Here is a 15,576-nt window from a genome sequence, read left to right as displayed (position 1 = left end):
GATGAGATAGGCAATGTAAGAAGGGGAAGGGGAGTGGCGATATGGGAACCAGCAGTGAGCAGTAGACTTAGGAGAGGTGTAAGAGGGAATATAAGTGGAGTTCAGAGACAGTGGCAGGTTAAGCAAGAGGAGACAGAAAGAGAAAAAGAGAGACAGAGATACAGAGAAAGCGAGAGAGAGAATAAGGATTGAAAGGTAGAAAGAGGAGGATGTGGGTGGTGGGTAAAGGTCGGGCTATGCTGGAGGGAGATGAGCAGGTCTACCATAGGAAAGGTCTACCAGTGTTGGGATCTGTTAAGTAAAGGTGAATGTGGGAATCATTAGGGAACAGATGAGTGGCAGATGGAACCAAAACACGCCAATGAGGTTAAGAATAGGATGATTTGGCAGATGAATGTGTGGCTGAGGAACTGATGTGGGGGCCTGGTCTTCAGATTCTGGATCATTGGGATCTCTTCTGTGGAGTTATGATCTGTTCAAAGGGACAAATTCACCTGAACCTGAGGGGGACCATAATCCTTATGGGCAGGTTTGCTAGAGCTGTTGGGGAGGGTTTAAACTAAATTGGCAGTGGGATGTGAACCAGAGTGATAGGGCTGAGGACGGGGCAGTTGATTGGAAGAGAACCCAAGCAGGGATGACATTAGAACGACAATGGGTGGAAGTTTCTGGGAGAAATTTGGATGGCGCAGGATAGATAAATCCCTAAGAAGTATTCTAAAGGCAGGATGATGCACCTATGGCTGACAAGGGAAGTCAAAACCAACATAAAAGCAAATGAAATAGAGCAAAAATCTGTGGGAAGTTAGAGGATTGAGAAGCTTTTAAAAACCAACAGAAGGCAACTAAAATGCCATAGGGAGGAAAAAGATGAAATATGAAGGTGAACTAGCCAAGAATCCTATAGAGGATAAAAATTTTCAGATGTTTAAGAGTAAAATAAATGAGAGTGGATCTTTGACTGCTGGAACATAGTCATGAAGAGGTAGTAATGTGGAACAAGGACATGGTAGATGAACTAAATAAGTCTTCACTGTGGAAGACAATAGCAGTATGACGGTAGTTCCAGAATGTTGGGTTATTACTAGGGAGATATTGCTTGGGAAACTGGGGATCTGAAGGTAGATAAGTCACCTGGACATGATGGAATACACCTCAGGATCCTAGGAGAGGTAGCTGAAGAGATCGTGGAGGCATTGGTACCAATCTTTCAAGAATCACTAGATTTTGGCACAGTTCCGGAGGTCTGGAAAATTGCAAGTGCCTCTCCACTCTTCAAGAAGGGAGGGAGGCAGGAGAAAGGAAACTATAGGCCAGTTAATCTGACCTCAGTGTTTGGGAAGATACTGGAATCAATTGTTAAGGATGAAGTCTCAGGGTGCTTGGAGGTGCATGATAAAATAGCCCAAAGTCAGCATGGTTTCTTTAAGGGAAAATCTTTCCTGACTAATCTGTTGGAATTATTTGAGAAAACAGCAAGCAGGATAGGCAAAGGAGAATGGGTGGATGTTGTGTACTTGGAGTTTCAAAAGGCCTTTGACAAAAGGCTGCTTAACAAGGTAATAGACAATGGAATTACAGGAAAGTCAACAGCATGGTCAGAGTACTTGCTGATTGGCAAGAGATAAGGAGCATGAATAAAGGGATCCTATTCTGGTTGGCTCCTGGTGACTAGAGTGGTTCTGCAGAGGTTGGTGATGGGACCACTTCTTTTTACATTATGTGTCAATGATTTGGATGATGGAATTGATGGCTTCATGACCAAGTTTGCAGACTATATGAGGAGAGGTGGAGAGGCAAGTAGTGTTGAAAAAGCAGAGAGGTGGCAGAAGGACTTAGGCAGATTAGGAAAATGAGCAAAGTGGCAGATGGAATATAGTGTAGGGAAGTGTATAGTCATGCACCTTGGTAGGAGTAATAAAAGGGTAGAGTATTTAATTGAAGATAAAGTTAAAAAATCTGAGGTCCAAAGCAATTTTTTTGGTAGGACTCCCTAAAGGTTAACTTGCAGATTGAGTTGGTGGTGAGGAAAGCACATATTCATTCATTTCGAGAAGAGGACTAGAAAATAAAAGCAACAATATAACATTGAGGCTTTATAAGGCACTGGTGAGGCCTCACTTGGAGCATGGTGAGCAGTTTTGGGCTCCATATTGCAGAAAGGATGTGCTGATATTGGAGAGAGTTTCGAGGAGGTTCACAAAAAAGATTCAAAGAAAGAAAGAAAGGGTTATTGTCCGAAGAGTTTCTGGGCCTGTACTCACTAATATTTAGAAGAATAAAAATGACCTAATTGAAACCAATCAAAAGGTGAAAGACCTTGATAGAGTGGATATGGAGAGGATGTTTCCAATGATGGGGGAGTCAACGACCAGAGTATACAGTCTCAGAATTGATGGATGAACGTTTAGAATGGAGGTGCAGAGGAATTTATTTAGCCAGAGGGTGAAGAATCTATTAAGTTTATTTCCACAGGTGGCTGTGGAGACCAAATCATTGGGTGTATTTAAAGCAGAGATTGATAGGTTCTTGATTAGTCAGGGCATGAAATGTTAAGGGGAGAAGGTAGGAGAATGTGGTTGAGAGGGAAAATAGATCAGCCATGATGAAATGGCAGAGCACACTAATTCTGCTCCTATCTCATAGAAAAAAAACATAGAAAACCTACTGCACAATACAGACCCTTCGGCCCACAAAACTGTGCTGAACATGTCCTTACCTTAGAACTACCTAGTCTTACCCATAACCCTCTATTTTTCTAAACTCCAAGTATCTATCCAAGAGACTTTTTAAAGACCTTATCGTTTCTGCCTCCACCATCGCCGCCGGCAGCCAATTCCACGCACTCACCACTCTCTGCATAAAAAGCTTACCCGACATCTCCTCTGTACCTACTTCCAAGCACCTTAACACTAACACTAACACCTTAACACTCTCGTGCTAGCCCCTTCAGCCCTGGGGAAAAAGCCTCTGACTATCCACACGATCAATGCCTCTCATTATCTTATACACCTCTATCAGGTCACCTTTCATCCTCCGTCGCTCCAAGGAGAAAAGGATGAGTTCACTCAACCTATTCTCATAAAGCATACTAACCACTTCTCAGCCCAGTTTTGCTTCCTATCAATGTACAACTGTAACCTCTGATAGCCCTCCACACTATCCACAACACCCCAACCTTTCCCGCCCCATCAGCAAATTTACTAACACATCCCTCCACTTCCTCATCCAGGTCATTTATAAAAATCAGAAAGAGTAGGGGTCCCAGAACAGATCCCTGAGGCACATCACTGCTGACTGACCTCTATGCAGAATATGACCTGTCTACAACAACTCTTTGCCTTCTGTGGGCAAGCCAGTTCTGGATCCACAAAGTAATCTCCCCTTGGATCCCATGCCTCCTTACTTTCTCAATAAGCCTTGCATGGGGTACCTTATCAAATGCCTTGCTAAAATCCATATACACTACATCTACGGCTCAGTCTCATTAGGCATGACCTGCCTTTGACAAAGCCATGCTGACTATTCCTAATCATATTATTCCTCTCTAAATGTTCATAAATCCTGCCTCTCAGGATCTTCTCCATCAACTTACCAACCAGTGAAGTACAACTCACTGGTCTATAATTTCCTGGGCTATCTCTACTCCCTTTCTTGAATAAAGGAACAACATGTGCAGCCCTCCAATCCTCTGGATCCTCTCCCATGAGGTTCATCGTCGAGGTTCATCGTCATGCATCATCGTCAGAGGCTCAGCAAACTCCTCCTTCACTTCGCACAGTAGCCTGGGGTACATCCCATCCGGTCCCAGTGACTTTTCCAACTTGTTGCTTTCCAAAAGCTCCAGCACATCCTCTTCCTTAATATTTACATGCTCAAGCTTTTCAGTCTGCTGCAAGTCATCCCGACAATTACCAATATCCTTTTCCATACTGAATACTGAAGCAAAGTATTCATTAAGTACCTCTGCCTTCTTCTCCAGTTCCGTACACACTTTTCCACTGTCACACTTGATTGGTCCTATTCTCTCATGTCTTATCCTCTTGCTCTTCACATACTTGTAGAATGCCTTGGGGTTTTCTTTAATACTGTCCGCCAAAGCCTTCTCATGGCCCCTTCTGGCTCTCCTAATTTCTTTCTTAAGCTCCTTCTTGCTAGCCTTATAATCTTCTAGATCTCTATCATTACCTAGTTTTTTGAGCCTTTCATAATCTCTTCTTTTCTTCTCAACTAGATTTACAACAGCCTTTGTACACCATGGTTCCTGTACCCTACCATCCTTTCCATCTCATTGGAATGTATCTACGCAGAACCCCACGCAAATATCCCCTAAACATTTGCCACATTTCTTCCGTACATTTCCCTAAGAATGTACCATCTCGAATGATCTTATGGAAATATGGTGGGAGTGCAGGGGTAGGGGGAGGGGTGAATGTTTTATGGTGAAATGTGAGGGTGATCTGTGTGTTTAGTGAGTCAATAGAATCAGGAGAAAGAGGGGTACAGAGATGGGTGATGGGCAGAGAGGAGTGGTGGTTGCAGGAGGGTTAAGCAAAGGGGGACAAAAATGGGTAGACCTGAAAAGAATTGGAAGGAGAGAAGGAGAATGGGGAAGAAAAAAGGAAGAAACAGGCCACCAGAAGGGAGAGTTACCTTAGACCGAACAACTCAATGTTTATGTGATGTATTTGCCTTTTATAAGTTGTACAATCTGTTTGACTGCCTTCCTTCTTGTGCCTCTGGAAGAATCTATGTCTTTTATTTCTGCCATAGTTCGGGTGTGCATGTACACAGTCAGACATTCTTTGAAGTGCCACTGAATTTGCAAACTTTTACTATATTCCATTTGCAACTGCAAGAACTGGACATCTTCATTGGTTCTAGTACAGACACAAGGTGAAACAAAGAGAGACCTTGTGTCTCAACTTGACAGTGGCCTGTATAGTCAGGCATTAGTGCATATAATTCTTTGCAGAGGACTTTTGTGACAAGTTTGGAAGGAGAGAGCATCCTACTCTGGATTGTTTGGATCAGGTCCTGAACCAAGTATCACACTTGGCCCCAAGGATAGGTGAGGAGTAGTATCAAGTGCACTCGAGATGGAGAGGCTTGGGAGCTTTCAGCAGTAACCAAGGAGCTGAAATTCTGCAGTCCCATTGGCATTCAGTAACAGTCAGGGATAGGGATGGGTGGACCCTGCCTGGCCAGCATTGTGCAAATGAGAACAAGTGCAAAGTGCTGATGTAGGATCATGATCTAAGCGTCAACAATTCCCCTGACAATGCTCATCCTTGTTAGCGCTTAGGGACAGCATGGAATCTACACTGACCAAGATGACCATCTAAGCTCTCCCATATCCCAACCTTTCTTATCCTTGTAACTGCCCAAATCAGCTACTCAGGCAGCTTATTCCATTTATTCATCACCCTTTGAATGAAAACTTATCCCATTGTGTATGCCCATTGACATCTTTCCCCTATTGCTGGGTAAACGCTTATGCACATTCACACTACCTATCCCCTCATTATTTTATACACTATTAGATCACCCCTCAGTCTCCCACACTCCAAGAAATAAAGTTCTAGGTTGCCCAAGCTCTCCCTATAACTCAGGCTCTTAAGCCCTGGCAACATTGTTGTAAATCTTCTTTTCACTCCTTCCAGCTCAATGACATCCTTCCTATAACAGGGTTTGCAAAACTGTGCCTTATACTCCAAGTGCAGCTTCAACGTTGTTTTATAGTCACCAACTTCAGTAAAAAAAGTTACAATGGTATTGCAATACCATACTGGAGGGATGATTCACCAGATACCTTCTTGCCAAATAAGAAGGAGGTGTAACGTACACAAAATGCTGGAGGAACTCAGCAGGCCAGGCAGCATCTACGGAAAAAAGTACAACCAACATTTTGGGCAGAGGCCCTTCAGAAGGAGGTGTGATATGTCAGTTAAAATCATCCTTGAAAATTCAAAATGTACTATCAGAAATAATGGCGCCAATGAACAACTGAATTATTACGAGTGTGTTTGCCTTTCCACTTGTTCATGGCACAAACTGGGAACATCAATTCTGACACCTTTTCTGATCATGTCAATTTATTTTGAAAGGCAGCTCCAATCTAAATCCGTCAACTCACTGGACATATTTTAAAATATTTTATGTAACAATATAAATAATTTAGAGAACCTACATAGTTTATGTCTTAGTAATTGGTAATTTGGTTTAGTATTGTCACACATACCAAGATACAGTAAAAAACTTCTGTCATTTTGCTTGAACTTCCAGCATCTGGAGATTTCCTCATGTTTGTCATTGAGACAGATCATTTCATACACAACTGCATCAAGTTAATACAAAAGGACAACGATACAGAACATTGTGTTACAGCTGCAGAAAAGGTGCAGTGCATGTAGACAAATGAGATGCAAGGGCTCTGATGGGCTGGATTGAGAGATGAGAAGTTCATTTTTATCATACAAGAGGTCCATTCAACAACAGTTGAAACTGTTGCAAGATTTCAAGATGTTACACCCTCTGTGCAACGGAAAAGGAGCGATGACTGGGGTGGGAGGGATCTTAGATTATGCTGGCTGCTTTCCTGAGGCAGGGGGAAGTGTAAGCAGTCAGTGGAAGAGAGGATGGTTGATCACAGATGCTGGAGGTTTGTTATGAAGTCTCACAGCCTTGTCAGGGGATGAATCTCTGACCCTGGGCCTTAATCCATTTCAGATACTGTAAGTATTCAGAGATGGGGCTTCATCTGGAGAGTATCTAAGTTCTAGTCACACTGAGGCCTCACTACACTTGAGGATTCCGTGGTATTTAGGCACAGCTCACTTGGCCCAGCTAAGTGCAGGCAGTGGCACAATGCATCAAATTTGATTCCATCTCAATGTGATGATAAACTTGTCCAGTCAGCAAGTGGTTAGCATCTGGAATGCATTATTTGGCAGGGGCAGAGGAGATACAGTCAAGGTTGTACGTAATGCTGAACTGACAGAAATGTATACAGTAAACTGCAGATGAATATATTATGCTCTGAATACAGAGAAACAATATTATAAAAATTGTACAACTCTTAAGGAACAGAAAAACTTGAGTGTATATGTGAACAAATGCTTGAAGCTAGCAGGGAAGGTTGAGAAAGTGATTTAAATAAAGCATATGTCTTTTGTAATGAAATGGATAAATGGTATGGGGTTTGTAAAGAAGTGGTGAAAAGAGCATACAGTTTTTGGAAAGAACTAGTTAAAATGGTATGTCAATTTTGTAAACAAATGCTTAAAACATATTTAGGTAATGAAAAGAAAGAAGCTTTATGAGTTACTGTAATTCGATGGTAATGTCACCACTATAATATTACAATGAATACTGGTCATAATACCAGTAAGAATGAAAGAATGCCTTGGAGAATGTACAAAAGAGGGTAACAAGACTGGTTCCATGAATGAAGGACTTGGTAATGTTATGATGGTCAATGGGGGATATCAATATGCAAGTGGATTGGGAAAAATCAGGTCGTTGCTAGATCTCAAGAGAAGGAGTTTGTAGAATGCCTAAGAGATAGCATTTTAGAGCAGCTTGTGGTTGAGCACACTAGAGAAAAGGCAATTCTGGATTGAGTTTATATTATGAAACAGGGAGCTTAAGTAAAGGAATCCTGAGAGGAAAGTGATTGTAATATAGAACATAGAACAATACAGCACAGTACAGACTCTTCGGCCCACAATGTTGTGCCGACCCTTAAACCCTGTCTCCCATATAACACTCCACCTTAAATTCCTCCATTAACCTGTCAAGTAGTCTCTTAAATTTCACCGGTGTATCTGCCTCCACCACAGACTCAGGCAGTGCATTCCACATACCAAACACTCTCTGAGTAAAAAACATTCCTCTAATATCCCCCTCGAACTTCCCATCCCTTACCTTAAAGCCATGTCCTCTTGTACTAAGCAGTGGTACCCTGGGGAAGAGGTGCTGGCTGTCCACTCTATCTATTCCTCTTAATATCTTGTATACCTCTATCATGTCTCCTCTCATCCTCCTTCTCTCCAAAGAGTAAAGCCCTAGCTCCCTTAATCTCTGATCCTAATGCATACTCTGCAAACCAGGCAGCATCCTGGTAAATCTCCTCTGTACCCTTTCCAATGCTTTCACATCCTTCCTATAGTGAGGCAACCAGAACTGGACACAGTACTCCAAGTGTGGCCTAACCAAAATTTTATAGAGCCCCATCATTACCTCACGACTCTTAAACTCTATCCCTCAATTTAAGAAAACTAACACCCCATAAGCGTTCTTATCTATCCTGTCTATTTGTGAGGCAACTTTCAGGGATCTGTGGACATGTACCCTCAGATCCCTCTGTTCCTCCATACTACCAAGTATCCAAGGTGATAAAATTCACCTTGTCGTTTGAGAGGGAGAAGCTAAAACAAATGTCTCAATGTTACAATGGAGGCAACTAGAAAGGCATGAGAGAGGAGTTGATTAGAAAGGAACACTAGCAGGAATGACAGCAGAACAGCAATGTCTGAAGTTTCTGGGAGCAATTTGAAGATGCAGGATAGATACATCCCAAAGAAAATATATTCTAAAGGGTGGCTGAAAAAGGAAGTTAAAGATGGCATAAAAACAAAAGAGTACAATATAGCAAAAATTAGAGGGATACTAGATGACTGGGAAAATTTAAAAACCTCCAGGAGGCAACTAAAGTGATAAGGAGAGAAAAGTTGAAATATGAAGGTAAAGATTTTTTTCAGATAAAGAGTAAAAGAGAGATGAGAGTGGATATAGGACTGTTGGAAAATGATGTGGGGGAGGTAGTAATGGGGGACAAAGAAATGACAAATGAACTGAATAGGTATTTTGTATCAGTCTTCACTGTGGAAGACACTAATAGAATGTCATAAATGTGAGCCTATCAGTGGGCAGAAATGAATGTAATTCACTTTGTAGTAAAAGAAGAAGATGCCTGGGAAGCTGAAAGGTCTGAAGGTAGATAAGTCACCTGGACCAGGTGAATTACACCGTAGGGTTCTGAATGAGGTTGGTGAAGAGATTGTGGAGGGTTAGTAGCGATTGTTCAAGAATCACTAAATTCTTGAATAGATCCAAAGAACCAGAACATTGCAAATGTCACCCCACCCTTTAAGAAGGGAGGAACACAAAAGACTGGAAGTTATGGGCCAATTAGCATGACTTCAGTAGTAGGGAAGATGCCTGAGTCAGTTATTAAGGATGAGGTTTTGGGGTAATTTAAGACACATGATAAAATAGGCCAAAGTCAGTATGGTCTCCTTAAGGGAAAATATTGCTCAACAAGTCTGTTAGAATTCTTTCAGGAAATAACAAGTTAGATTGACAAAGGGGAGTCAGTGGATGTTGTTTGCTTGGACCATTGGGGCCTCTTCTGGAGGAGGTATGACCTGTACAAAAAGGATGGGTTACACCTGAACCCAAAAGGGTCCAATATCCTAGCAGGCAGGTTTAATAGATCTGTTAGGGAGGGTTTAATCTAATTTGGCAGGGCGATGGGAACCAAAGTGATAAGGCTGAGGAAGGGGAAAACAGAAATAAATCAAATATAGCATGCGACAGAGATGATTGAAAGGACAAGCAGGAGATAAGGCATAATCACAGCAAGTGGGATAAGTTACAGGGCAATTGAGGCATGGTACAGTTAAAATAGAAAGCAACAAATAGTGGATTGAAAGTGTTATATCTGAATGCATGCAGCATAAGAAATAAAATGGACAATCTTGAAATTCAGCTACAGATTGGCCAGTATGATGTTGTGGCCATCTCTGAAACTTGGCTAAAGGATGGCTGTCATTGGGAGCTGAACGTCCAAGGATATATAGTGTATCAGAAAGATAAGTTAGTAGGCAGAGGGGGTGGTGTGGCCCTGTGTATGGGAAATAATATTAAATCATTAGAAAGAGATGACATAGGTTCGGAAGGTGTAGCGTCTCTATGGGTTGAGTTAAGAAATAACAAGGGTAAAAGGACCCTATTGGCAGTTGTACACAGACCTCTAAACAGCAGCTGGGATGTGGATTACAAATTACAGTAGGAGATAGGAAAGGCATGGCAGAAGGGCAATGTCATGATGATTGTTAGGAATTTTAACATGAAAGTGGATTGGGCAAATCAGGTCAGTACTGGACCTCAAGAGAGAGTATTTGTAGAATGTCAATAGACAATAGGTGCAGGAGTAGGCCATTCAGCCCTTTGAGTCAGCAATACAATTTAATGTGATCATGGCTGATCATCCACAATCAGTACCCTGTTCCTGCCTTCTCCCCATATCCCTTGACTCTGCTTTATTTAAGAGCTCTATCTAACTCTTTCTTGAAAGCATCCAGAGAATTGGCCTCCACTGTCTTCTGAGGCAGAGCATTCCAGAGATCCACAACTCTCTGGGCGAAAAAGTTTCTCCTGAACTCCGTTCTAAATGGCCTATCCCTTATTCTTAAACTGTGGCCTCTGGTTCTGGACTCCCCCAACATCGGGAACATGTTTCCTGCCTCTAGCATGTCCAATCCCTTAATAATCTTATATGTCTCAATCAGATCCCCTACCATCCTTCTAAATTCCAGTGTATACAAGCCCAGTCACTCCAATCTTTCAACATATGACAGTCCTGCCATCCTGGGAATTAACCTCGTGAACCTACGCTGCACTCCCTCAATAGCAAGAATGTCCTTCCTCAAATTTGGAGACCAAAACTGAACACAATACTCCAGATGTGGTCTCACCAGGGCCCTGTACAACTGCAGAAGGACCTCTTTGCTCCTATACTCAACACCCCTTGTTATGAAGGCCAACATGCCATTAGTTTTCTTCACTGCCTGCTGTACCTGCATGCTTACTTCAGAGACTGATGTACAAGAACAACTAGATCTTGTTGTACTTCCCCTTTTCCTAACTTGACTCCATTCAGATAGTAATCTGCCTTCCCGTTCTTGCCACCAAAGTGGATAACCTCACACTTATTCACATTAAACTGCATTTGTCACGCATCTGCCCACTCACCCAACCTGTCCAAGTCGGCCTGCATTCTCCTAACATCCTCCTCATATCTCACACTACCACCCAGCTTTGCATCATCTGCAAACTTGCTAATGTTACTTTTAATCCCTTCATCTAAATCATTAACGTATATTGTAAATAGCTGCGGTCCCAGTACAGAGCTTTGTGGTACCCCACTGGTCACTGCCTACCATTCTGAAAAGGACCCATTAATCCCTACTCTTTGTTTCCTGTCTGCTAACCAATTTTCTATCCATGTTAGTACCCTACCCCCAATACCATGTGCTCTAATTTTGCCCACTAATCTCCTATATGGGTCTTTATCAAAGGCTATCTGAAAGTCCAGGTACACTACATCCACTGGCTCTCCCTTGTCCGTTTTCATAGTTACATCCTCAAAAAATTCCAGAAGATTAGTCAAGCATGATTTTCCCTTTGTAAATCCATGCTGACTCGGACCGATCCTGTTACTGCCAACCAAATATGCCGCTATTTCATCTTTTATAATTGACTCCAGCATCTTCCCCACCACTGATGTCAGGCTAAATTCCCTGTTTTCTCTCTCCCTCCTTTCTTAAAAAGTGGGATAATATTAACTACCCTCCAATCCTCAGGAACTGATCCTGAATCTATAGAACATAGGAAGATGATTACCAATGCATTCGCGATTTCTAGAGCCACCTCCTTAAGTACCCCGGGATGCAGACCATCAGGCCCTGGGGATTTATCAGCCTTCAGTCCCATCGGTCTACCCAACACCATTTTCTGCCTAATGTGAATCTCCTTCAGTTCCTCCGTTACGTCTAAAGGACAGCTTTTTAAAACAGCTTGTTGTTGAGTCCACTAAGGGATCAACTGTGCTCGATTGGGTTATATGCAATGATCCACAGGTGTTAAGAGAACTTAAGGTTAAGGAATCCTTAGGGAACAGTGATCACAATATGATCAAGCTCACTTTGAAATTTGAGAAGGAGAAACTGAAATCCAATGTGTCGGTATTTCAGTGGAATAACGGAAATTACAATAGCACGAGAGGGGAACTGGCCAGTTGACTGGAAAGGAATACTAGCAGGAAGAACAGCAGAGCAGCAATAGCTGGAGTTTCTTAAAAAAAAAAATTAGGGAAGTGCAAGACAGATGTATTCCAAATAAGAAGAAATTTTTGAATGGAAGAAGGACACTCCCATGGCTGACAAGTGAAGTCAGAGCCAAAGTAAAAGCACAAGAGAGGGGTTACAAGGAAACCAAAGCTACTGGGAAGATAGAGGATTGGGGAGCTTTTAAAAACTTGCAGAAAGAAATTAAGAAGGTCTTTAGGAAGGAAAAGATGACTTATGAAAGGAAGCTGGTGTGGTGAACTACATATACCTGTCTGGACACCCCCCCCCCCCCCGCTGACTGCTCCTGTGGCTCCTCCCACTGAGCATGGCTCCTCCCACAGACCCCGGTATAAAGGCGATTGGCGCCTGAACCCTGCCCTCAGTCTCCAGGATGTAGTATGGTGGTCAATTGCTGCTTGTTCTTTCTTCCAGCCAATAAAAGCCGATATCTCGCCTCACGTCTCGGAGAGTTATTGATGGTGCATCAGCTGGTGACTAATATCAAAGAAGGCACTAAAAGCTTTTTTAAGTATCTAAAGGGTAAAAGAGAGTTGTGGGTAGATATAGGACCAATAGAAAATGACGCTGGAGGTATTATAATGAGAGACACAGAGATGGCAGGGGAACTGAATGCATATTTTGCATCAGTCTTCACAGTGGAAGACATTTGCAGTATACCAGACATTCAAGAGTGTCAGGGAAGTGAAGTCTGTGCAGTGAAAATTATGACTGAGAAGTTGCTCAGGAAACTTAATGGTCTGAGGATGGATAAATCTCCTGGACCTGATGGAATGCACCCTCAACTTCTGAAGGAAGTATCTGGAGAGACTGTGCAGACATTATCAATGATCTTTCAAGAATTGATAGATTCTGGCATTGTACCGGATGACTGGAAAATTGCTCTGCTATTTCAGAAGGGTGGGAGGCAGCAGAAAGGAAACTATAGACTTGCTAGCCTAACATTAGAGGTTAGGAAGATGTTGGAATCAATTGTTAAGGATGAGATTATGGAGTACATGGAGGCACATGACAAGATAGACCAAAGACAGCATGGTTTCCTGAAAGGAAAATACTGCCTGACAAACCTGCTGCAATTTTTTGAGGAAATTACAAGCAGGGTAGACAAAGGCGATGTAGTAGATGTGTACTTGGATTTTCAGAAGGCCTTTGACAAGGTGCCATACATGAGGTTGCTTAGCAAGATAAGAGCCCATGGAATTACAGGGAAGTTACTAGCATGGATGGAGCATTGGGTGATTGGCAGAAAACAGACAGTGGGAATAAAGGGATCCTATTTTGGCTGGCTGCCGGTGACCAGTGGAATTCCACAAGGGTCCTGGTGTTGGGACCACAGCTTTTTACGATGAATGTCAATGATTTGGACTATGGGACTAATGGATTTGTGGTTAAATTTGCCGATGATACAAAGATATGTGGAGGAGCAGATAGTGTTGAGGAAACAGAGAGACTTAGATCGTTTAGGGGAATGGGCAAAGAAGTGGTAAGTGAAGTATAATGTTGGAAAGTGTATGGTCATGCAATTTGGTGGAAGAAATAAATGGACAGACTATTATTTATATGGGTAGAGAATTCAAAATGCAGAGATGCAAGGGACTTGGGAGTCCTTCTGTAGGATACGCTAAAGGTTAACCCCCAGGTTGAGTCAGTGGTGAAGAAGGTGAATGCAATATTGGTATTCATTTCTAGAGGTATATAGAGCAGGGATGTGATGTTGAGGCTCTATAAGGCGCTCGTGAGACCACACTTGGAGTATTGCATGAAGCTTTGGGCTCCTTATTTTTGAAAGGATTTATTGACTTTGGAGAGGGTTCACAGAAGATTCACGAGAATAATTCCAGGAATGAAAGGGTTACTGTATGAGGAACATCTGGCAACTCTTGGGCTGTATTCCCAGGAGTTCAGGAGAATGAGAGGAAGATCTCATAGAAATATTATGAATGTTAAAAGGCTTGGACAGATTAGATACAGCCAAATTATTTCCCATTGTAGGGGAGTCTAGGACAAGAGGACACAATGTCAGGATTGAAGGACTTCCATTTAGAACAGAGAAGCAGAGGAATTACTTTAGTCAGAGGGTGGTAAATCTATGGAATTTGTTGACATGAGTGGCTGTGGAGGCAAAGTCAATGGGTGCATTTAATGCAGAGATAGATAGGTTCTGGATTAGCCAGGGCATCAAAGGGTGTGGGGAGAAGGCAGGGGATTGGGGATGACTGGAAGAATTGGATCAGCCCATGATTAAATGTCAGAGCAGGCTCGATGGGCCGAAAGGCTTATTTCTGCTTCTATATCTTATGGTCTTATCGATTTTCAGAAAGTCTTTGACAATGTGCTGGCCATGAGGATGTTAAATAAGTGTCCTTGGTATTACAGGAAAGATACCAGCATGGATAGAAGATCGGCTGTGTGGGAATAAAGGGGGCCTTTTCTGATAGGCTGCTAGTGACTGGTGATGTTCTACAGGGGTCAGTCTTGAAACCACTTCTTCTCGTGTCAGATATCAATGATTTAGAAATGGAATTGATGGCTTTGTGGCCAAGTTTGCAGATAGTATGAAGATAGGTGGAGGGGCAGGTAGTGTTGAGGAAGCAGGGGATCTGCAGGAGTAAAAATTCAGAAGTCATGGGTGAAAAAAGTCTGAGTTCCTGTGCAGGTGTCACTGGTAAGGGAGATCAATGTAATGTTAACATTCATTTAGTGAGAACTAGAATATAAAAGCAAGGATGTTATGCTGAGGTTTTAGAAGACACTTGTTAGACTGCACATGGAATATTGTCAGCAAATTTGGGCCCTTTATTTCAGCAAGGATGAGCTGGTATTGGAGAGGGTCCAGAGAAAGATTATAGGAATGAAAAGATTAAAGTATGAGGAATATTTGATGGCTTTGGGCCTGTACTTGATGAAGTTTAGAAGAATGAAGGGGTATAAATTGAAACAACAAACAGAAACAGGTGAATTGATCATAGGGAACAAAGTCATGGCAGACCAATTGAATAACTACTTTGGTTCTGTCTTCACTAAGGAGGACATAAATAATCTTCCAGAAATAGTAAGGGACTGAGGGTCTAGTCAGATGGAAGAACTGAAGGAAATACATGTTAGTAGGGAAGTGGTGTTAGGTAAATTGAAGGGATTAAAGGCAGATAAATCCCCAGGGCCAGATGGTCTGCATCCCAGAGTGCTTAAGGAAGTAGCCCAAGAAATAGTGGATGCATTAGTGATAATTTTTCAAAACTCCTTAGATTCTGGATTAGTTCCTGAGGATTGGAGGGTGGCTAATGTAACCCCACTTTTTAAAAAAAGGAGGGAGAGGGAAGCCAGGGAATTATAGACCGGTTAGTCTGACATCGGTGGTGGGGAAAATGCTCGAGTCGGTTATCAAAGATGTGATAACAGCACATTTGGAGAGAGGTGAAATCAT

General features: G+C 42.3%; 1 protein-coding gene across 1 annotated transcript in view; it reads right to left on the bottom strand.

The window, feature by feature from the left end:
• LOC132378572 (phosphatase and actin regulator 1-like) overlaps nucleotides 1–15,576 on the bottom strand; it is a 446,543-nt gene that overhangs the window by 169,307 nt on the left and 261,660 nt on the right. The gene's annotated exons all lie outside the window — the stretch shown is intronic.

Source organism: Hypanus sabinus, chromosome 20 (genome assembly GCF_030144855.1).
Source record: "Hypanus sabinus isolate sHypSab1 chromosome 20, sHypSab1.hap1, whole genome shotgun sequence".
NCBI lineage: Eukaryota > Metazoa > Chordata > Chondrichthyes > Myliobatiformes > Dasyatidae > Hypanus > Hypanus sabinus.
Note: the sequence above shows the minus strand (reverse complement) of the source record. Positions and strands in the feature narration are given on the sequence as shown.